The sequence below is a fragment of the Oryx dammah genome, unplaced genomic scaffold (assembly GCF_014754425.2).
Source record: "Oryx dammah isolate SB20612 unplaced genomic scaffold, SCBI_Odam_1.1 HiC_scaffold_11058, whole genome shotgun sequence".
In the NCBI taxonomy this organism is placed as follows: domain Eukaryota; kingdom Metazoa; phylum Chordata; class Mammalia; order Artiodactyla; family Bovidae; genus Oryx; species Oryx dammah.
The window spans coordinates 833,317-843,330 of record NW_024080452.1 but is presented as its reverse complement, the minus strand read 5'-3'; positions in this window follow the sequence as shown (position 1 = coordinate 843,330).

Below are 10,014 nucleotides of genomic sequence, written 5' to 3'. Positions count from 1 at the left end.
CAAAGATTCTTCAACATATGCAAATCAATCAATGTGATATACCATATTAGCAAATTGAAAGATAAAAAACGTATGATCATCTCAATAGATGCAGAGAAAGCTTTTGACAAAATTCAACACTCATTTATGATATAAAAAAAAAAATACTTCCCAGAAAATCAGTATAGAAGGAACCTACCTCAACATAATAAAGGCTGTATATGACAAACCCAAAACAAACATTCTCAAAAGTGAAAAGCTGAAAGTATTTCTTCTAAGATCAGGAACAAGACAAAGGTGCCCACTCTCACAGCTAGAGTATTTTGCAATCCTAGCCATGGCAATCAGAGAAGAAAAATAAATAAAAGTAATCCAGATTGGAAAAGAAATAACACTCTCACTGTTTGTGAATGAAATGATTCTATACATTTAGAAAACTCTAAAAATGCCACCAAAAACCTATTAGAACTAATGAATGAATGAATGAATTTAGTAAAATCACAATATATAAAATTAATACACTGATATCCCTTGCAGTCATATACACTAATGAGAAATTAGAAAGAAAAATTAAGGAAACAATCTCATTGAAATAAAAAGAATAAAATATGTAGGATAAAACTAACTAAAGAGACAAAAACCTGTATATGCAGAAAACCATAAGACACTGATGAAAGAAATCAAAGATGACACAAACAGATGGGGAGATATACCATGTCCCTGGAGTATAAGAATGAATATTGTTGAAATGACTATACTACCCAAAGCAATCTAAAGATTCAATGCCTACCAAATTACCAAAGGCATTTTTCACAGAGCTAGAACAAAAATTTCACAATTTTTATGCAAACACAAAAGACCCCAAATACCCAAATCAGGAAGATTGATTCCTGACTTCAAATTATACTACAAAGCTACAGTCATTAAGACAATATGATACTGGCACAAAAACAGAAATATAGACCAATGGGACAAGATAGAAAGTACAGAGATAAACCCACACACCTATGGACACCTTATCTTTTATAAAGGAGGCAAGAATATGCAATGGAGAAAAGACAGTCTGTTCAATAAGTGGTGCTGGGAAAACTCGGAAACTATGTGTAAAAGAATGAAATTAGAACATTCCTAACACTGTATACAAAAATAAACTCAAAATGGATTAAGGGTTAAATGTAAGGCCAAAAACCATAAAGCTCTTATAGGAAAATATAACCAGAACACTCTATGACATAAATCACAGCAAGTTCTTCTCTGACCCACCTCCTAGAGTAATGGAAATAAAAACAAAAATAAACAAATGGGACCTAATTAAACTTAAAATCTTTTGCACAGCAAAGGAAACTATAAACAAAGTGAAAGGATACACTCAAAATGGGAGAAAATAATAGCAAAGGAAACCACTGACAAAGGATTAACTTCCAAAATATACAAGCAGTTCATACAAGTCAATACCAGAAAAACAAACAACTCAGTCAAAAAGTGGGGAAAAGACCTAAGCACACATTTCTCCAAAGAAGACATACAGATGGCTAACAAACACATGAAAAGATGCTCAGCATTGCTCATTATTAGAGAAATTCAGCTCAAAACTACAATTAGATATCACCTCACACCTGTCAGAATGGCCATTATCAAAAAGCCTACCAACAATAAATGCTGGAGAGGGTGTGGAGAAAAGGGGACCCTCTTGCACTGTTGGTAGGAATGTGCAGCCGCTATGGAGAACAGTGTGGCGATTCCTTTGAAAACTAGGAATAAAGCCACCACATGACCCAGCAATCCCACTGCTGGGCATATACCCTGAGAGGAAACCAAAACACCAAAACCCCGGTGTTCATTGCAGCACTTTTTACAACAACTAGGACATGGCAGCAACCTAGATGTCCATTGACAGATGAATGGATAAAGAAGCTGTGGTACATACATACAATGGAATATTACTCAGCTATAAAAAGGAATGCATTTGAGTCAGTTCTAATGAGGTGGATGAACCTAGAGTCTATTATACAGAGTGAAGTAAGTCAGAAAGAAAAACAAATATCATATACTAATTCATATGTATAGAATCCAGAAAGATGGTACTAATGAAATTATTTGCAGGATAGCAATGGAGACACAGGCATAGAGAAGAGATTTATGGACACAGTGAGATAGAAGGAGAGGGTGGGATGTATGGACAGAGTAACATCGAATATACACTACCATTTGTAAAATAGATAGCCAGTGAGAATTTGCTGTATGACTCAGGGAAATCAAACTGGAGTTCTGTAACAACCTATGTGGGTGGGATGGGGAGGGAGGTGAGAGAGGGAGGGGACATATGAGTACCTATGGCTGATTCATGTTGATATCTGGCAGAAACCAACACAGTACTGTAAAGTAATTAGCCTTCAATTAAAAATAAATAAATTTGTTTAAATGAGGAGAAGACCTTAACAGGCATTTCTCCAAAGAATACATATGGATGACAAATAGATACATGAAAAGATGCTCAATATCACTCATTATCAGAGAAATGCAAGTTAAAACTACAATGAGGTATCACTTCACACCAATCAGAATGTCCATCGTCAAAAAAAAATCTACAAACAATACATGCTGGAGAGCATGTGGAGAAAAGGGAACCCTTCTGCACTGTTGGTAGGAATGTAAACTGATCAGTCATTTTGTACTGAGACAGTCCGTACAGTATGGAGATTCTGTTTTGCTGAAAGTTTTCACTTTCATCTCAGGTTCAAAGGATTTGTTAACAAAATAAGCCACTCATTATATATAAATAAATAACACAGATATTTATTAGAGAATTATCTATCTTACTTTCAACATACTAACATTAAAGAAGAGAAATGTAAAGAGCAGAGAATACATCACCAAACTGGGTTTTGACCAACATCCAGACTTAATCAGTGCTGCGAAGTCCCATATACAACTAATTAAATGGCAGAGATAAGATTCAAATACAGAGTGACTTCAGGACTCATGTCTGGTGTAACACTTACCCATGGGGCTATTTGGAAATCTTTGTTAACAAATTGTGAGGGGTCTTCTGGAAATAAGAACTATATCACCTTCTTTTTAAGGTGCTCACTTCTTCAAAGAAAATGATCTGTTTGATTTTAAAAATCAGTTACCAGTTGTACTTCATTAGTGACAACCGGTGTCTGAGACTTGCCCCAAGGTGTGTTTGCTGTTGCATTTGGGCTGCTGGAACATCTGAAGTGTGCTATGACAAAGGGGAGGGAGGCAAGGAGGAGGGGCAGTGTGGTTCAAGGGCAGGACCCAGGCTGTGAGGGGTGGAGGCGCTCTGTTCTGCTTATGAGAAGAGCAGGTCATTCCCAGGATTGTTCCAGAACCTCTGTAGACTCATGTCTGATTCATGGAAAGGGAAGGTTGAATAAACTAGTGAGCAAGTACAGACTTTTTTGCCTATGATCTCCATGGGCCATAAAGACTACATGAGTAGCAATAGTTTCTATGGTTACAGGACACCCTGGGTAAGTGTTGGTGGTTTTGGATAGGGATTGGCACCACTGAGGTAGCAATAGCTCCTGGGGAGAAGGACAGGGCTTGGAGGAAGCCACCACACCACACTGGAGCATGAGAGGAAAAAGCTAAGGGAAGATTTATTTGGTGATGGTGGGGAACTGAGAGGACTGAGACCTGAGCCAGGGATTTCAAGAACACTTGTGAGGAAACCAAGATCCCACCAGACAGGTGGGGGGCAGAGGTGAGAGAGAACAAACTCATTTGGAGGTATTTTTATAAAATATTCTTTACCTTTGGCTGACTTTGACTTTGCCTGGAGTATTTAGGGTACATTAAAAACAATGGGGGCTTCTCTTGTGGCTCAGCTGGTAAAGAATCTGTCTGCAATGCAGGAGACCTGGGTTCAATCCCTGGATTGGGAAGATACCCGGGTGAGATCTTGGTTTCCTCACAAGTGTTCTTGAAATCCCTGGTTCTGGTCTCAGTCCTCTCAGTCTTCCTTTAGCTTTTTCTACCACCACAAAATCCGCCTTTAGCTTTTTCCTCTTATGCTGCAGTGTGGGCAAATCCCTTATGCCTATACAGTGAAAGTGAAAAATAGATTTAAGGGACTAGATCTGATAGACAGAGTGCCTGATGAACTATGGACAGAGGTTCCTGACATTGTACAGGAGACAGGGATCAAGACCATCCTCAAGAAAAAGAAATGCAAAAAAGCAAGAGGGCTGTCTGAGGAGGCCTTACAAAGCTGTGAAAAGAAAAGGGAAGCAAAAAGCAAAGGAGAAAAGAAAAAGTTATACCCATTTGAATGCAGAGTTCCAAACAATACCAAGGAGAGATAAGAAAGCCTTCCTCAGTGATCAATGCAAAGAAATAGAGGAAAACAACACAATGGGAAAGATTAGAGGTCTCTTCAAGAAAATTAGAGATACCAAGGGAATATTTCATGCAAAGATAGGCTCAATAAAGGACAGAAATAGTATGGACCTAACAGAAGCAGAAAATATTAAGAGGTGACAAAAAAACACAGAAGAACTGTACAAAAAAGACCTTCACGAACAAGATAATCATGATGGTGTGATCATTCACCTAGAGCCAGATATCTTGGAATGTGAAGTCAAGTGGGCCTTAGAAAGCATCACTATTAACAAAGCTAGTGGAAGTGATGGAATTCCAGTTGAGCTATTTCAAATCCTAAAAGATTATGTTGTGAAAGTGCTGCACTCAATATGCCCACAAATATGGAAAACTCAGCAGTGGCCACAGGATTGGAAAAAGGTCACTTTTCATTCCAATCCCAAAGAAAGGCAATGCCAAAGAATGTGCAAACTACCACACAATTGGACTCATCTCACACGCTGGTAAATTAATGCTCAAAATTCTCCAAGCCAGGCTTCAGCAATACATGAACTGTAAACTTCCAGATGTTCAAGCTGGTTTTAGAAAAGGCAGAGGAACCAGAGATCAAATTGCCAACATCTGCTGGATCATCTAAAAAGTAAGCGAGTTCCAGAAAAACATCTCTTTCTGCTTTATTGACTATGCCAAAGCCTTTGACTGTGTGGATCACAACTGTGGAAACTTCTGAAAGAGATGGGAATACCAGACCACCTGAACTGCCTCTTGAGAAACCTGTATGCAGGTTAGGAAGCAACAGTTAGAACTGGACATGGAACAACAGACTGGTTCCAAATAGGAAAAGGATTATGTCAAGGCTGTATATTGTCACCCTGCTTATTTAACTTATATGCAGAGTACATTATGAGAAATACTGGGCTGGGAGAAGCACAAGCTGGAATCAAGATTGCCGGGAGAAACATCAATAACCTCAGATATGCAGATGACACCACCCTTATGGCAGAAAGTGAAGAGGAACTAAAGAGCCTCTTAATGAAAGTGAAAGAGGAGAGTGAAAAAGTTGGCTTAAAGCTCAACATTCAGAAAACAAAGATCATGGCATCTGGTCCCATCACTTCATGGGAAATAGATGGGGAAACAGGGCAAACAGTGTCAGACTATTTTGGGGGGCTCCAAATCACTGCAGATTGTGATTGCAGCCATGAAATTAAGACACATACTCCTTGGAAGGAAAGTTATGACCAACCTAGATAGCATATTGAAAAGCAGAGACATTACTTTGCCAACAAAGGTCTGTCTAGTCAAGGCTATTGTTTTTCTTGTGGTCATGTATGGATGTGAGAGTTGGACTGTGAAGAAAGCTGAGCACTGAAGAATTGATGCTTTTGACCTGAGGTGATGGAGAAGACTCTTGAGAGTCCCTTGGACTGCAAGGAGATCCAACCAGTCCATCCTAAAGGAGATCAGTTCTGAGTGTTCATTGGAAGGACTAATGTTAAAGCTGAAACTCCAATACTTTGGCCACATGATGCGAAGAGCTGACCCATTTGTAAAGACCATGATTCTGGGAAAGATTGAGGGCAGGAGGAGAAGGGGATGACAGAGGATGAGATGGTTGGGTGGCATCACCGACTCAATGGACATGGGTTTGGGTGGACTCTGGGAGTTATGGACAGGGAGGCCTGGGGTGCTGCGGTTCATGGGGTCACAAAGAGTCGGACATAACTGAGGGACTAAACTGACTGACTGACTAAAAATCGGTGGGAATCTTATTCTTTTTATGTAGATTTCAAGTTCAAAAACAATCTTCTCAAGTCTAACAAGATATGAGAAAGAAAATGTAAGGAATAATGATTGTGAATTGTCTCAAAGTACATATCCTAGAATGTCTATCAACATATGATAAATCCGTGCTTATATAGAAACTGTGGGCCTCCCAGGTGGTTCAGTGGTAAAGAATCCAAGAAATGGGTTCCATCCTTAAGTCAGGAAGATATCCTGGAGTAGGAAATTGCAACCTACTCCAGTGTTCTTGCCTGGAAATTTTCATGGACAGAGGAGCCTGGCAAACTACAGTCCATGACAGAGTCGAACATGACTGAGGGACTAAGCACATGCACGCACACGCATGCACACACACACACACATTAGTTGTTATTAAGAATCTTTAATTCCACAGCAGGGCTAAGGTCAGGTACCACTAAAGGTATTGTGTTGTCTGACCTTTTGTAACAATCAATTAGTCAAATACTTTCATGCATGTCTATACTATTTTTTCTTATAATTCTTTGAAAATCACGCACTCAGCCATTTCCAGGAATTTTTCCCCTTGCATTTGTTTCATGCCTTTCAGATTACTAACAGCCCACAGAATTATTTTCTTCTTGATATAATGTAAATTCTATGGGATATGAAGGTTAGCATGAATTACTGTTAATAATAAATTGTCATTGACTGAGACTAGAGATCTCTTCAAGAAAATTAGAGATACCAAGGGAACATTTCATGCAAAGATGGGCTCGATAAAGGACAGAAATGGTCTGGACCTAACAGAAGCAGAAGATATTAAGAAGAGGTGGCAAGAATACACAGAAGAACTGTACAAAAACGATCTTCATGACCCGGATAATCACGATGGTGTGATCACTCATCTAGAGCCAGACATCCTGGAATGTGAAGTCAAGTGGGCCTTAGAAAGCATCACTACGAACAAAGCTAGTGGAGGTGATGGAATTCCAGTTGAGCTGTTTCAAATCCTGGAAGATGATGCTGTGAAAGTGCTGCACTCCATATGCCAGTGAATTTGGAGAACTCAGCAGTGGCCAAAGGACTGGAAAAGGTCAGTTTTCATTCCAATCCCAAAGAAAGGCAATGCCAAAGAATGCTCAAACTACTGCACAATTGCACTCATCCCACATGCTAGTAAAGTAATGCTCAAAATTCTCCAAGCCATGCTTCAGCAATAGGTGAACCGTGAACTTCCTGATGTTCAAGCTGGTTTTAGAAAAGGCAGAGGAACCAGAGATCAAATTGCCAACATCCACTGAATCATGGAAAAAGCAAGAGAGTTCCAGAAAAATATCTATTTCTGCCTTATTGACTATGCCAAAGCCTTTGACTATGTGGATCACAATAAACTGTGGAAAATTCTGAAAGAGATGGGAATACCAGACCACCTGACCAGCCTCTTGAGAAATCTGTATGCAGGTCAGGAAGCAACAGTTAGAACTGGACATGGAACAACAGACTTCTTCCAAATAGGAAAAGGAGTATGTCAAGGCTCTATATTGTCACCCTGCTTATTTAACTTATATGTACAGTACATCATGAGAAACGCTGAACTGGAAGAAACACAAGCTGGAATCAAGACTGCCGGGAGAAATATCAATAACCTCAGATATGCAGATGACACCACACTTATGGCAGAAAGTGAAGAGGAACAAAAAAGCCTTTTGATGAAAGTGGAAGAGGAGAGTGAAAAAGTTGGCTTAAAGCTCAACATTCAGAAAACAAAGATCATGGCATCCGGTCCCACCACTTCATGGGAAATAGATGGGGAAGCAGTGGAAACAGTGTCAGACTTTATTTTGGGGGGCTCCAAAATGACTGCAGATGGTGATTGCAGCCATGAAATTAAAAGATTCTTACTCTTTGGAAGAAAAGTTATGACCAAACTAGATAGCATATTGAAAAGCAGAGACATTACTTTGCCAACTAAGGTCCATCTAGTCAAGGCTATGGTTTTTCCAGTAGTCATGTATGGATGTGAGAGTTGGACTATGAAGAAGGCTGAGTGCTGAAGAATTGATGCTTTTGAACTGTGGTGTTGGAGAAGACTTTTGAGAGTCCCTTGGACTGCAAGGCGATCCAACCAGTCTATTCTGAAGGAGATCAGCCCTGGAATTTCTTTGGAGGGAATGATGCTGAAGCTGAAACTCCAGTATTTTGACCACCTCATGTGATGAATTGACTCATTGGAAAAGACTTTGATGTTGGGAGGGATTGGGGGCAGGAGGAGAAGAGGACAACAGAAGATGAGATGGCTGGATGGCATCACTGACTCGATGGACATGAGTTTGTTTGAACTCCGGGCGTTGGTGATGGATAGGGAGGCCTGGCGTGCTGTGATTCATGGGGTCGCAAAGAATTGGACACGACTGAGCAACTGAACTGAACTGAACTGAACTGAGTCTCCATTAAGCACCAGGCATCATGAAAGCAATGAACAACAGTGGTTAATATTTACTGAGGGTTTTTACATCCTAGACATTGTTATAAGTCCTTCCTATGATTTAATATACTCCAAGAAGCTTCGATATAGACCATAAAGCCAGAAACAGCCACTGAAATGTCCTGCATGTTGAGGTCAAGAACCTCTTGAAGATGGGTCATTTTCCTGGAAAAGGCTAAATCTAGACAGGTGTTCACACACCCTTGTGGTACCCCATCCTTTGACCTGGTGCTACCAGACAGATTCTGGATGGAAATTGACACAGAATCAGTTGTCACGTGTTCTGAGGGAGTCTGTACCCTGTTGATTGGCTTAAACACAATCAGAGGCATGACAGAGTAGAGCCTAGTCCCTGTGTTTCCTGCTTGGTTAAATCATTTCTTAACCAGTGGAATTGATAAAGAGGGATAGCATTTGAGCTCAACCAGGTCTGTTCTCTGAGGTCCAAGACAGGAAAAGTCAGGAATATCTCTAGAATTTTGGGCTTTACCTCATTAGATTTCTCCACTGGCAGTTCAGTTAAGGATTCCAAGGAAAAACTGAAGTGGTGTTAGAAAGCCCAGGTGCAAGGGATGCATCATAAACGCAGGACTGAAGTGTAGGCCTGGGAACTGAAAAAGTAGGTTGTATTAATCATATGTTCCTCTTTTATTTCTTGGAAGAATTTGCACACACACACACAAACAGTATTAATTATTCTACAAATGTCCAGTAGAATTCACCAGTGAAATCATTTTTCTCTTTGTATTTTTTTAAACTACAAATTCAATCTCTTTACTTTATTATAGGCCTATTCAGACATTCTGTTTCTTGACTTAATTTTGATAATTTGTGTCTTTCTACAGATTGCAGTTTCTCTAAGTTATCTAACTTATTGGCATACAGCTGTTCACAGTATTCCTTTACCATTTTTATTTTATTTTTTTAATTTATGACAGGTGTTTAAAGCTGAATATTGTGTCCCAGCAAAATTCACTTGAAATCCAATCCTTGATGTGATGATACTTGGAAGTAGGGCTTTTGGTAATTAGATGAAGAAGGAAACACCCTCATGAATGGGATTAGTGCCCTTATAAGAAAGGCCAGAGAGCTAGCACAGTCTCTTTCCACCAGATGAGGATGTAAGAAGTCAGTCATCGGCAGCCCACTGAAGTACTCTCACCAAAACCTGGTCACATGAGTCCCTGGCCTCAGACTTCCCAGCCTTTAGAACAGTAAGAAGTAAATGTTGACATTTGATAAGCCACCCAGTACACAATAATTTATTATTATAGCAGCCTGAGCTAAGACAGTCAGTAATAATGTCTCTTTTTTAATTTCTGACATTAGTAATTTGAGTCTTCCCTTTTTTTCCTGGTCAATAGCTAAATTTTGCCTATTTTGTTGATTTTTTAAAAAATAATTTTGGTTTTGTTGATTTTTCTTACTGTTTTTCAGGCTTTCATTTCATTCATTTC